The sequence below is a fragment of the Lineus longissimus genome, chromosome 2 (assembly GCF_910592395.1).
Source record: "Lineus longissimus chromosome 2, tnLinLong1.2, whole genome shotgun sequence".
Taxonomy (NCBI): domain Eukaryota; kingdom Metazoa; phylum Nemertea; class Pilidiophora; order Heteronemertea; family Lineidae; genus Lineus; species Lineus longissimus.
The window spans coordinates 5142164-5157430 of NC_088309.1; positions in this window are offsets into that span (position 1 = coordinate 5142164).

Genomic DNA, 15267 nt, shown 5'->3' on the forward strand with positions numbered 1-15267 from the left:
CCATGCGCTGCCGAAAGAAATCACCCAACAGATGTAAGTGTGCTGTTTATAGTACTGTAGTGTTAATTCCATCTCAGAACTTTCCGCAGAAAGAACTTCACGAATGCCCAAAATTACAGGACAGAGAGACCATGCATTGATTTCTGGAAGTGTAAGGTAATACAGTATACTGTCCGTCTTCGCTCACTTATCAGTATCGCTTCAGAAGTAAATGTATTATAATCGCTTTTACCAAGACGATTTGTTTCATGACAAAAAAACAAAAACAGATAATAAAAAGTTTTTTTCCAACTATGAACATAGACATTCTTGTAAGGTAATAGTAGACCGTTTAAGCCGGTTGTGAAAAAATGACTTGTATAAATATAAAGTGATTTTGCCAAAGTTCGCTCCTGAACGTTTATCTCCTATTCAGAATGCAGAATCTGTCGCTCCTGAGCAGCAATCTGGCGCAGTTGAAGGGAATACTGGATGTGGACGATTTCTATAAGAATTATGCTCAGAGAATATTTCTGATTGTTCTGCTGTGTTTATCAATCACTATGCAGATTTTGAGTAAGATTTCCATCTTTGCTGTGGCAAGTGACGTGAAGGGACATCCACTAAGACTGAGTGAATCTTCATAGGTCATAAAGGAAGAGGAGGGCACGATTAACGTCAGAGTATTGGGTTGTTCACTTCCGGATAATCATACATGTGTACACTGCTGAACTGTAGCTTTGGGACAACTTTGGGCTGGAACTGAATTTACCTGGCCAGGAGGATACTTTCCCTGCTTGCCACCATCCGCCGGCACTTGTTGTATCACACTAATGCTGATCTCTCACAATGATTTTCGCCAAAGTTGCAAATATAAGATTTGGGCGTGACTTGTGAATTTCAGGCAGCCTCGTTCTGTTTCATTGTTTACAGCAGTTTAATTGGTTTTCAATTATCCTGTTTTGAGAGGTCACGGTCCTGCCATTCTGTAGAAAAAACCAACATATCTCATGCCCAATTGTCCCTTTAAAATATACTTCGACAGTTTTGTGTGAAAATTACCGAGGAGACTCTTCTTTTCAGGTTAACACGGATATCTGTATTCTTCATGAGGACAACTCTACCAAGATTGACGAGAATTATGTACATAAACGACCTGATAAATGGCGCTTAACCTTAGGAATTGTGCACGCGTCGTATTTTATGACATTTGCTACAACGATCGCGAACCTTTTGATAACTTCGTTCGCTCTTAGCTCAAGAGCATAGTACTGCCGTTGGGATAATCGATTTTGAAAAGTTAGATCTTAGCATCACGTTGCAATGTATGTGAAGAACCACTACAAAGACAATCCTTATCATTTGAGCAGACACTACCTTCAACAGCAGCTCAAACATCATGACCTTTTTAACACGATTGTTATTGCATTATATCCTAAAGGAATAAACACTTCCATTTATATTTATATTTACGTGGTGCGTTTTTCGCTGATTTATGCAAAATTCAACATCTCAAAAGTTCAATGGTTGACCCTTGATTTTTTTTTTGTTTTTTGTGTAGCGTAAGCAACTGTCTTTCATGGGAGAATGGCCACTGTAAGAATTATTCAGGAAGAAATGTATAATATTTGGGTTTTTTCGTGATTGTCCGGCTCAATTGGCAATATTGCCGTTTGGGATGGTGAACAGAGCTAGGAGCAAATGTGACGCTTATGATTTATTTAAAGAAATAAAATGCCCGATTTAACATCCTGCAGAATCAGGGGAATCGGGCGTTTCCAGTGATATACGACACAAATGGGTTGTCCCGATGCATTCACTTTGGAAACGCATTTTAAAATAGATGTTACGTCCTGTTTAATGGGGCACGTCATCATCGCGTACATTTGGGAAAAACTCCCTAACGAGACCAATGTGGAAATCGTCCGATAATAGAATGCAGACATTTTTTTCATGCATGTTGGGGTTTTTCCGAAATGCTTGATAATCTTAGCGGTTTAGACAGTTTAACAGTTACGGAATATTACAAATATTTATTATAAGGATAATTTATCATAATATCGATATTCTCGAGCTGTTTTTATGCTGATTCCGCCCAGATTCCGCAGGTTCCGCAGAATCCGCAGGATCCGCTAAATCGCCATGCCCGGTATTTATGGACCGAGAGAGACACTGGCTGGTTGTGACGAGGTCTGCATCTCGGTCTTTCTGAGACACCCTGTGTAAGGAGGATTGCGACAGTATGATGATTGTGAGTGCTTGTCTAACTGCTGCGAGTGAGGTACATGTAGGTTGTGGTTGTGCACCATGGTTACAAGGCTTACATAGATCTTTCATGATTGACCGATAACATGGGGCATGCATCTGGTGAACGTCTGCTCATCCCTAAAAAAAGCGCGGGATAGTCTGCCCATAGGCAGGTTTCGCAATCCGTACAAACGACAAAGTAGGAATGTTAGTGTGGTGTCATCAAGTCCCTTGCCGTCAGTTCATTTACGCGTTTCCCGCGGAAAGATCTTGGCATGTCTTGGCATGTGCCAATCAGTGTCACTTGTTGCTCCGTCCTCTCGCACTAAAGTTCGTACCTGGGCCGTCAAGGTCGTGGGTCTCTTCCCTGGGGTCACCTCCAGCTGGTCAATGGGCGAGTTTCCCGCCAGATAAACCTTGGCGTGTCACTTGCACCAAAAAATCTGAAGCCCGTCAGTCTGGCGTCTAGCAATGACAAACTAAGTCAAATCTTGGTTTCTGGTTACCAGTTCTAATTACAGAGGCGGCGCCGCATCCTTTTGATGTCTCACGTTGCTTCATTTTCATTGGCTCCTTGATTCAGTTTATTGTTTGATTGACATGCCTACCATATATAAGGGTGTGCGAGGCGGTCACCTCAGAGTCCAGAGACGGATTTCAGCATCTGATGGTGGTTGTATTGTTAATACGAGCGGTCGTAGCACGTGGTGGGCAGTTTGGCGGAAGTGAGTGGTGTATGAACGAAGCCTCTGTTCCGATTTTTGTGACGAGATATCATCCCATATTCAGTTAGGATATATTTTGCCATTGAGGATATGGACTACCACTAATAACCACAGGAGGACAATGACAAACACAATAGGATATGGACTACCACATCATCGTTGGAGAAAACATCATTACAAGGTAAGGTAATTAACACCCCTTCTCCCCCACTCGCTAGACTCCGCAAAAAAGACTCTTATCCAAAGACTCCCTTGGATATGAGTATATATCATTCTGCCTGGAGACAGAGCGCGCATCGACACCAACAGCATTTTCATTCTGAGTAGGGTCAAAATTTATTGAGAAAACATTTTTTTATGTTTTTTCATAATAGTATGCCCTGTAGACAACATGTCAAAAGTTTAGGAAAGTTCAAGCCTGGAAAGGGTCAAAATGTGACGTCAAAAGCAAGATGGCGGCCACATCACAATTTGGGCTATATGACCTACATAATAGGATGAATATGGTGTCCAGCTATAGGTTGTAGGGGTCGAGGAATCTATTGAGACTATTTGTGAGGTTGTTGGGAATTGAATCATGGAAAATCCAAGATAGCCGTCATGACCCCCAAATTCAGTTAGGCCCTATTAGATAAATTCTTAGTTTATCATCCTTTTTTCTGAACAGCGAAAGGTAATGGAATGAACACGAATGGCATTTTGACAGGTTTCTTGCGCAAGGCAGCGTCTTCTTGCTAATCGCACATAGAAAGAACCAAGAAGCGCAATGCGCAAGACTTCTCTTCGCGCAAAGTTTTAGTTCAACAAAGTGCCGTGAGAGGCGCGCAAACACATTTTGCATCGGGAGAGCACGTTTTCTGAAAAAGGCGCGAATTTGGGGATTGAAGACAAAAAAATCTTTCAACCAATGAATTTCCTTGAATCTCCTTGAAAAGTGTTGTAACACTATGAGATATCTAAAATCACCGTGAAATTTTTTGTTATGCTGAAAAATCGGATGTGTCAATGGTGTTTTGGCATGCAAAACAATATTTGATGTGTGTTGTGTTTTTGGCGCCAAATCAATCGTCGTCTGTTCGGCATGTCACCGGCCGGCATTTACGCTGGGGGGAGTTTCCTCATTGTAAAGTGAATAACTGCTGATAAAATGAACCAAAGTGGATATGCTTGGTGTCATTGAAAAGGGAATTTCATTGTCTATTTAGTTGCGTTTCTGATGAAACAATTCTAACCTGCTGAAAGCGCGAATTTAGTGATTGAAATTGGAAATTAAAAAATGAAATATTTGTTGAGGCGGTGGAAAAAGTGATGCGGGGGTGATAAACTGGGACATTTAAAAAAAAAATTAGTTTAATTAAATTAAAGTAAAATTAAATTAAATTAATTTAAATTTAAATAAAGTGTACAGCTTTTTCTCATCCAGGAATATTTTACTTTAGTTATAATGTGGATTGTTTACAAACATTGTTCATATGTTTGTTAATCCCTTGTGGTATTGGTCTAGGTTGTTTAAACATTCTTTAAGTCTGGCAATGTTTATTTGTGGCCACGTGACTTGTTTTATGTGAGAGGCTCATTGTTTTAACTTGCCTTGATTGTTTTTTAACCACATTTCCTTAACAATTAATTTGCTCGTCAATTTTAACAATCTGTTTCACGATTTGAACATTTCCTTCACAGTTTGGTTGATAATATTAACAATTTGTTTTACTATTTGCACATTTCCTTAACAATTAATTTGCTCGTCAATTTAACAATCTTGTTTCACGATTTGTACCTTTCCTTAACAATTTGCATGTCAATATTAACGATCTGTTTCACGATTTGAACATTTCCTTCACAGTTTGGTTGATAATATTAACAAGTTGTTTTACTATTTGCACATTTCCTTAACAATTAATTTGCTCGTCAATTTAACAATGTTGTTTCACGATTTGTACCTTTCCTTAACAATTTATATGTCAATTTTAACACTCTGTTTCATGATTTGTACATTTCCTTAACAACTTGTATGTCAATTTTAACACGGTTTCATTATTCGTACTTTTCTTTAACAATTTACATGTCAATTATAACACTCTGTTTCATTATTTATACATGTCCTTAACAATTTGCATGTCAATTTTAACACTGATTATTCGTACATTTTCTTAACAATTTGCATGTAAGTTTTAACACTCTGTTTCATTATTCGTACATTTCTTTAACAATTTGCATGTCAATTTTAACACTCTGTTTCATGATTTGTACATTTCCTTAACAACTCGCATGTCAATTTTAACACTCTGTTTCATTATTCGTACTTTTCTTTAACAATTTCCATGTCAATTATAACACTCTGTTTCATTATTTATAAAAGTCCTTAACAATTTGCATGTCAATTTTAACATTCTGTTTCATTATTCGTACATTCGTACATATCTTTAACAATTTGCTCATCAATTTTAACACTCTGTTTCATTATTCGTACATTTCCTTAACAATTTGTTCATCAATTTTAACACTCTGTTTCATTATTCGTACATTTCCTTAACAATTTGCTCGTCAATTTTAACACCCTGTTTCATTATGTATACATGTCCTTAACAATTTGCATGTCAATTTCAACACTCTTTTTCATGATTTGTACATTTCCTTAACAATTTGCATGTCAATTTCAACACTCTTTCATTATTCGTACATTTTCTTAACAATTTGCATGTCAATTTTAACACTCTGTTTCATTATTCATACATGTCCTTAACAATTTGCATGTCAATTTTAACACTCTGTTTCATTATTCGTACATTTCATTAACAATTTGCTGATCAATTTTAAAACTCTGTTTCATTATTCGTACATTTTCTGAACAATTTGCTCAATAATTTTAACACTCTGTTTCATTATTCGTACATTTCCTTAACACTTTGCATGTCAATTTTAACACTCTGTTTCATTATTCGTACATTTCTTTAACAATTTGCATGTCAATTTTAACACTCTGTTTCATGATTTGTACATTTCCTTAACAATTTCCATGTCAATTTTAACACTCTGTTTCATTATTCGCACATTTCCTTAACAGTTTGCATGTCAATTTTAACACTCTGTTTCATTATTCGTACATTTCCTTCACAATTTGCTCATCAATTCTAACACTCTGTTTCATTATTCGTACATTTCCTTAACAATTTGCTCGTCAATTTTAACACTCTGTTTCATGATTGATACATTTGCTTAACAATTTGCATGTCAATTATAACACTCTGTTTCATTATTTATACATGTCCTTAACAATTTGCATGTCAATTTTAACACTCTGTTTCATTATTCGTACATTTCCTTAACAATTTGCTCGTCAATTTTAACACTCTGTTTCATTATTCGTACTTTTTCTTAACAATTTGCATGTCAATTTTAACACTCTGTTTCATTATTCGTACTTTTCGATAACACTGCATGTCCATTTTAACACTCTGTTTCCTTATTCGTACATTTCTTCAACAATTTGCATGTCAATTTTAACACTCTGTTTCATTATTCATACATTTCCTTAACAATTTGCTCGTCAATTTTAACACTCTGTTTCATTATTTATACATGTCCTTAAACAATTTGCATGTCAATTCTAACACTCTGTTTCATGATTTGTACATGTCCTTAACAATTTCCATGTCAATTTTAACACTCTGTTTCATTATTCGTACATTTTCTTAACAATTTGCATGTCAATTTTAACACGCTGTTTCATTATTCGTACATTTCCTTCACAATTTGCTCATCAATTTTAACACTCTGTTTCATTATTCGTACATTTCCTTCACAATTTGCTCATCAATTTTAACACTCTGTTTCATTATTCGTACATTTTCTTAACAATTTGCATGTCAATTTTAACACTCTGTTTCATTATTCGTACATTTTCTGAACAATTTGCATGTAAGTTTTAACACTCTGTTTCATTATTCGTACATTTGTTTAACAATTTGCATGACAATTTTAACACTCTGTTTCATGATTTGTACATTTCCTTAACAACTCGCATGTCAATTTTAACACTCTGTTTCATTATTCGTATTTTTCTTTAACAATTTCCATGTCAATTATAACACTCTGTTTCATTATTTATACATGTCCTTAACAATTTGCATGTCAATTTTAACACTCTGTTTCATTATTCGTACATTTCCTTAACATTGCATGTCAATTTTAACAGTCTGTTTCCTTATTCGTACATTTCTTCAACAATTTGCATATCAATTTTAACACTCTGTTTGTTTCCTTATTTGTACATTTCTTTAACAATTTGCATGTCAATTTTAACACTCTGTTTCATTATTCATACATTTCCTTAACAATTTGCTCGTCAATTTTAACACTCTGTTTCATTATTTATACATGTCCTTAAACAATTTGCATGTCAATTCTAACACTCTGTTTCATGATTTGTACATGTCCTTAACAATTTCCATGTCAATTTTAACACTTTGTTTCATTATTCGTACATTTTCTTAACAATTTGCATGTCAATTTTAACACGCTGTTTCATTATTCGTAAATTTCCTTAACAATTTGCTCATCAATTTTAACACTCTGTTTCATTATTCGTACATTTTCTTAACAATTTGCATGTCAAATTTAACACTCTGTTTCATTATTCGTACATTCGTACATTTCCTTAACAATTTGCTCATCAATTTTAACACTCTGTTTCATTATTCGTACATTTCTTTAACAATTTGCATGTCAATTTTAACACTCTGTTTCATGATTTGTACATTTCCTTAACAACTCGCATGTCGATTTTAACACTCTTTTTCATTATTCGTACCTTTCTTTAACAATTTCCATGTCAATTATAACACTTTGTTTCATTATTTATACATGTCCTTAACAATTTTGCATGTCAATTTTTAAATTCTGTTTCATTATTCGTACATTCGTACATTTCTGTAACAATTTGCTCCTCAATTTTAACACTCTGTTTCATTATTCGTACATTCGTACATTTCCTTAACAATTTGCTCATCAATTTTAACGCTCTGTTTCATTATTCGTACATTTCCTTAACAATTTGCATGTCCATTTTAACACTCTGTTTCATTATTCGTACATTTCCTTCACAATTTTCTCGTCAATTTTAACACTCTGTTTCATTATTCGTACATTTCATTAACAATTTGCTGATCAATTTTTAAACTCTGTTTCATTATTCGTACAATTTCTGAACAATTTGCTCAATAATTTTAACACTCTGTTTCATTATTCGTACATTTCCTTAACACTTTGCATGTCAATTTTAACACTCTGTTTCATTATTCGTACATTTCTTTAACAATTTGCATGTCAATTTTAACACTCTGTTTCATGATTTGTACATTTCCTTAACAATTTCCATGTCAATTTTAACACTCTGTTTCATTATTCGCACATTTCCTTAACAGTTTGCATGTCAATTTTAACACTCTGTTTCATTATTCGTACATTTCCTTAACAATTTGCTCATCAATTCTAACACTCTGTTTCATTATTCGTACATTTCCTTAACAATTTGCTCGTCAATTTTAACACTCTGTTTCATGATTGATACATTTGCTTAACAATTTGCATGTCAATTATAACACTCTGTTTCATTATTTATACATGTCCTTAACAATTTGCATGTCAATTTTAACACTCTGTTTCATTATTCGTACATTTCCTTAACAATTTGCTCGTCAATTTTAACACTCTGTTTCATTATTCGTACTTTTTCTTAACAATTTGCATGTCAATTTTAACACTCTGTTTCATTATTGGTACTTTTCCATAACACTGCATGTCCATTTTAACACTCTGTTTCCTTATTCGTACATTTCTTCAACAATTTGCATGTCAATTTTAACACTCTGTTTCATTATTCATACATTTCCTTAACAATTTGCTCGTCAATTTTAACACTCTGTTTCATTATTTATACATGTCCTTAACAATTTTGCATGTCAATTTTTACATTCTGTCACATTATTCGTACATTCGTACATTTCCGTAACAATTTGCTCCTCAATTTTAACACTCTGTTTCATTATTCGTACATTCGTACATTTCCTTAACAATTTGCTCATCAATTTTAACGCTCTGTTTCATTATTCGTACATTTCCTTAACAATTTGCATGTCCATTTTAACACTCTGTTTCATTATTCGTACATTTCCTTCACAATTTTCTCGTCAATTTTAACACTCTGTTTCATTATTCGTACTTTTTCTTAACAATTTGCATTTCAATTTTAACACTCTGTTTCCTTATTCGTACATTTCTTCAACAATTTGCATGTAAATTTTAACACTCTGTTTCATTATTCATACATTTCCTTAACAATTTGCTCGTCAATTTTAACACTCTGTTTCATTATTTATACATGTCCTTAAACAATTTGCATGTCAATTCTAACACTCTGTTTCATGATTTGTACATGTCCTTAACAATTTCCATGTCAATTTTAACACTCTGTTTCATTATTCGTACATTTTCTTAACAATTTGCATGTCAATTTTAACACGCTGTTTCATTATTCGTACATTTCCTTCACAATTTGCTCATCAATTTTAACACTCTGTTTCATTATTCGTACATTTTCTTTACAATTTGCATGTCAATTTTAACACTCTGTTTCATTATTCGTACATTTTCTGAACAATTTGCATGTAAGTTTTAACACTCTGTGTCATTATTCGTACATTTCTTTAACAATTTGCATGACAATTTTAACACTCTGTTTCATGATTTGTACATTTCCTTAACAATTTGATCGTCAATTTTAACACTCTGTTTCATTATTTATACATGTCCTTAAACAATTTGCATGTCAATTCTAACACTCTGCATGATTTGTACATGTCCTTAACAATTTCCATGTCAATTTTAACACTCTGTTTCATTATTTATACATGTCCTTAAACAATTTGCATGTCAATTCTAACACTCTGTTTCATGATTTGTACATGTCCTTAACAATTTCCATGTCAATTTTAACACTCTGTTTCATTATTCGTACATTTTCTTAACAATTTGCATGTCAATTTTAACACTCTGTTTCATTATTCGTACTTTTCCATAACACTGCATGTCCATTTTAACACTCTGTTTCCTTATTCGTACATTTCTTCAACAATTTGCATGTCAATTTTAACACTCTGTTTCATTATTCATACATTTCCTTAACAATTTGCTCGTCAATTTTAACACTCTGTTTCATTATTTATACATGTCCTTAAACAATTTGCATGTCAATTCTAACACTCTGTTTCATGATTTGTACATGTCCTTAACAATTTCCATGTCAATTTTAACACTCTGTTTCATTATTCGTACATTTTCTTAACAATTTGCATGTCAATTTTAACACGCTGTTTCATTATTCGTACATTTCCTTCACAATTTGCTCATCAATTTTAACACTCTGTTTCATTATTCGTACATTTCCTTCACAATTTGCTCATCAATTTTAACACTCTGTTTCATTATTCGTACATTTTCTTAACAATTTGCATGTCAATTTTAACACTCTGTTTCATTATTCGTACATTTTCTGAACAATTTGCATGTAAGTTTTAACACTCTGTTTCATTATTCGTACATTTGTTTAACAATTTGCATGACAATTTTAACACTCTGTTTCATGATTTGTACATTTCCTTAACAACTCGCATGTCAATTTTAACACTCTGTTTCATTATTCGTATTTTTCTTTAACAATTTCCATGTCAATTATAACACTCTGTTTCATTATTTATACATGTCCTTAACAATTTGCATGTCAATTTTAACACTCTGTTTCATTATTCGTACATTTCCTTAACATTGCATGTCAATTTTAACAGTCTGTTTCCTTATTCGTACATTTCTTCAACAATTTGCATATCAATTTTAACACTCTGTTTGTTTCCTTATTCGTACATTTCTTCAACAATTTGCATGTCAATTTTAACACTCTGTTTCATTATTCATACATTTCCTTAACAATTTGCTCGTCAATTTTAACACTCTGTTTCATTATTTATACATGTCCTTAAACAATTTGCATGTCAATTCTAACACTCTGTTTCATGATTTGTACATGTCCTTAACAATTTCCATGTCAATTTTAACACTTTGTTTCATTATTCGTACATTTTCTTAACAATTTGCATGTCAATTTTAACACGCTGTTTCATTATTCGTAAATTTCCTTAACAATTTGCTCATCAATTTTAACACTCTGTTTCATTATTCGTACATTTTCTTAACAATTTACATGTCAAATTTAACACTCTGTTTCATTATTCGTACATTCGTACATTTCCTTAACAATTTGCTCATCAATTTTAACACTCTGTTTCATTATTCGTACATTTCTTTAACAATTTGCATGTCAATTTTAACACTCTGTTTCATGATTTGTACATTTCCTTAACAACTCGCATGTCGATTTTAACACTCTTTTTCATTATTCGTACCTTTCTTTAACAATTTCCATGTCAATTATAACACTTTGTTTCATTATTTATACATGTCCTTAACAATTTTGCATGTCAATTTTTACATTCTGTCACATTATTCGTACATTCGTACATTTCCGTAACAATTTGCTCCTCAATTTTAACACTCTGTTTCATTATTCGTACATTCGTACATTTCCTTAACAATTTGCTCATCAATTTTAACGCTCTGTTTCATTATTCGTACATTTCCTTAACAATTTGCATGTCCATTTTAACACTCTGTTTCATTATTCGTACATTTCCTTCACAATTTTCTCGTCAATTTTAACACTCTGTTTCATTATTCGTACTTTTTCTTAACAATTTGCATTTCAATTTTAACACTCTGTTTCCTTATTCGTACATTTCTTCAACAATTTGCATGTAAATTTTAACACTCTGTTTCATTATTCATACATTTCCTTAACAATTTGCTCGTCAATTTTAACACTCTGTTTCATTATTTATACATGTCCTTAAACAATTTGCATGTCAATTCTAACACTCTGTTTCATGATTTGTACATGTCCTTAACAATTTCCATGTCAATTTTAACAGTCTGTTTCATTATTCGTACATTTTCTTAACAATTTGCATGTCAATTTTAACACGCTGTTTCATTATTCGTACATTTCCTTCACAATTTGCTCATCAATTTTAACACTCTGTTTCATTATTCGTACATTTTCTTAACAATTTGCATGTCAATTTTAACACTCTGTTTCATTATTCGTACATTTTCTGAACAATTTGCATGTAAGTTTTAACACTCTGTGTCATTATTCGTACATTTCTTTAACAATTTGCATGACAATTTTAACACTCTGTTTCATGATTTGTACATTTCCTTAACAATTTGATCGTCAATTTTAACACTCTGTTTCATTATTTATACATGTCCTTAAACAATTTGCATGTCAATTCTAACACTCTGCATGATTTGTACATGTCCTTAACAATTTCCATGTCAATTTTAACACTCTGTTTCATTATTTATACATGTCCTTAAACAATTTGCATGTCAATTCTAACACTCTGTTTCATGATTTGTACATGTCCTTAACAATTTCCATGTCAATTTTAACACTCTGTTTCATTATTCGTACATTTTCTTAACAATTTGCTCGTCAATTTTAACACCATGTTTCATTATTTATACACGTCCTTAACAATTTGCATGTCAATCTTAACACTCTGTTTCATGATTTGTACATTTCCTTAACAATTTGCATGTCAATTTCAACACTCTGTTTTATTATTCGTACATTTTCTTCACAATTTGCATGTCAATTTTAACACTCTGTTTCATTATTCGTACATTTTCTGAACAATTTGCATGTAAGTTTTAACACTCTGTTTCATTATTCGTACATTTCTTTAACAATTTGCATGACAATTTTAACACTCTGTTTCATGATTTGTACATTTCCTTAACAACTCGCATGTCAATTTTAACACTCTGTTTCATTATTCGTACTTTTCTTTAACAATTTCCATTTCAATTATTACACTCTGTTTCATTATTTATACATGTCCTTAACAATTTGCATGTCAATTTTAACACTCTGTTTCATTATTCGTACATTTCCTTAACATTGCATGTCAATTTTAACACTCTGTTTCCTTATTCGTACATTTCTTCAACAATTTGCATGTCAATTTTAACACTCTGTACACTCTGTTTCATTATTTGAACATTTGTTTAACAATTTGCACTCTTTTTTAACACCGGTTTGCTTCACAAGTTGCACATTTATGCTTAACAATTTGCACAATTTCCTTCACAATTTGCATGTTGCATGTTCTGGCTGTTCTAAACAACTTTGAGAGGGACCCAGACAATGATTTAAATTTACCAAATATGATATTTTATAGGTTCACTACATTTGTTCGAAATTTCAGGTTTTGTTGTGCTGTTTCATCCCCTCTCCTTCTAATTTCCAATGTTTTTCGAAGTTTTACAATTTTTGAAAGAAATGAATTGTGAAGTAAGGTCAGTAACAATGTGCTGGTCTTCAATGTGCCGGTCGGATACCCCGGCAGGTGAAATGTACAGCTACCGGGGCATGTATGAATAGCATGTTCTCCTGTCCTCATCTAGCACTACTACCAAGGGAAGCACAACCTGGAATGCCAAAGATTATCAAGATGCAGAAAAATCACTGACAACTTATTTTTGTCTTGAATAGTTTCACATGTTAAATTTTTATATTTTTCTTTACAGCAGAAAAAATATTGATTCCATGATGAGAAGGATCCAAGTAACAGGACACCATGGCAAAGGACAAAAGGAGTATACATTAAAATTTTTACAAGACATGAGTAAAAGAATTATTATAGTAAAAGGATAGTAAAAAACAGTCATCAGAGCAATGCTTTTTGAAGGAGTTTGTGCTTGTGAGATCATGCATGCTTATGGGAGGGACAAAACTGTTCTTAATAAGACTACGAGAGGACTGAAGGTGCAATTTTCAAAAAGGACGGAGACTGAGGTTTGTATCACTAAATCGTATCCATGGTTATACTTTCAGACTTCAACTTGGTATACAGAGACGAGGCCGGAGGATTGTTCTAAGGATTGTTCTTGAGCTAAAAGCAACATAAACTTAGATTCCCATTCAAATTAGTAGAAGGCAGATTCCCAAATGATTGTAAGCCAAGCAAAGAATAAAAAAACAGATATCGATGTCAATGGGATCGTCAAAGTTGGAAATAAATAAGGTTGTATTCTCCCCTCCAACTCAAAATCGTTCGAGGCTTGCACTGACAGTTCTCTGAAATGGCAGGGTGCAAAACACCTCTCTAGACTGGCTGTTTAATCATGCCTGCTAAACTTCAAAATAAATGATGTAAATGTTCGAAATAAATGCGTTTGTAGCCTCTGACTTAGTCCAGTTTTTCTGCTTTTCCTCGAACTAACACAGGATGTCTCAACAGGATCTATAAAGGCCTGACATGGAGACATAAGCACATCCTATAATTGTTGCAACAGTAACCAGGATGTAGCAAACATTTTAGTGCATTATTTTCACAACCTATCTCTTTCGCACCAATACTTGCTATACAAAAGATGTCTCCGAAGGGATCCACAAGTCGAGGACTTGACATGAAGACATTGTCACAACCTGTCATTGTCGCACCAGTTCGACCTGCAGTAGGACATATATAGCCTACTATCACAGTCTTGCTTTCCCTAGACGAGAAAGAATTGAAAAAAATCTGTTTAGCTCTTTAAAATCGAGGGTTAAGCATGAAGACATTGTCACAACCTATCATTGACGCACCAGTTCGACCTGCAGCAAGACATATATAGCCTAATATCACAGTCTTACTTTCCCTAGACAAGAAAGAATTGAAAAAATATGTTTAGCTCTTTCAAATCAAGGGTTGAGCATGAAGACATTATCACAACTTACAATTGTTGCACCAGTTCGGCAAACTGTGGCAATCTTCCTTGCTATATCGGTGTATATACAGGATGTGTTGGGAAAGAATCAGTAATATAAAGACATTGAGACATTGGCACAACCTTTCTCTCTCGCACCAGTGAGCATCTGGTTATAATCCTCATTTTGTCACAATCATCCTTATTTGCTGTCTGTATCACGAAATGATATGTTTTAATTATAAAGCCTGACGTCGCCTCAACCAATCATAGTCGCTTCTGGCAAACATTGTGTCAGAACAACTTATGTATATACACGTATATCATTAGAATAAAATGATTCATTCTAGTCTGCTTTCATTTCAATAACTGCATTCACATTTATATGTTCATTATTCATTTTAATTTGTTTTCATTTTTAATACTGCTTTCAAATTTATGTGTTTTGTTC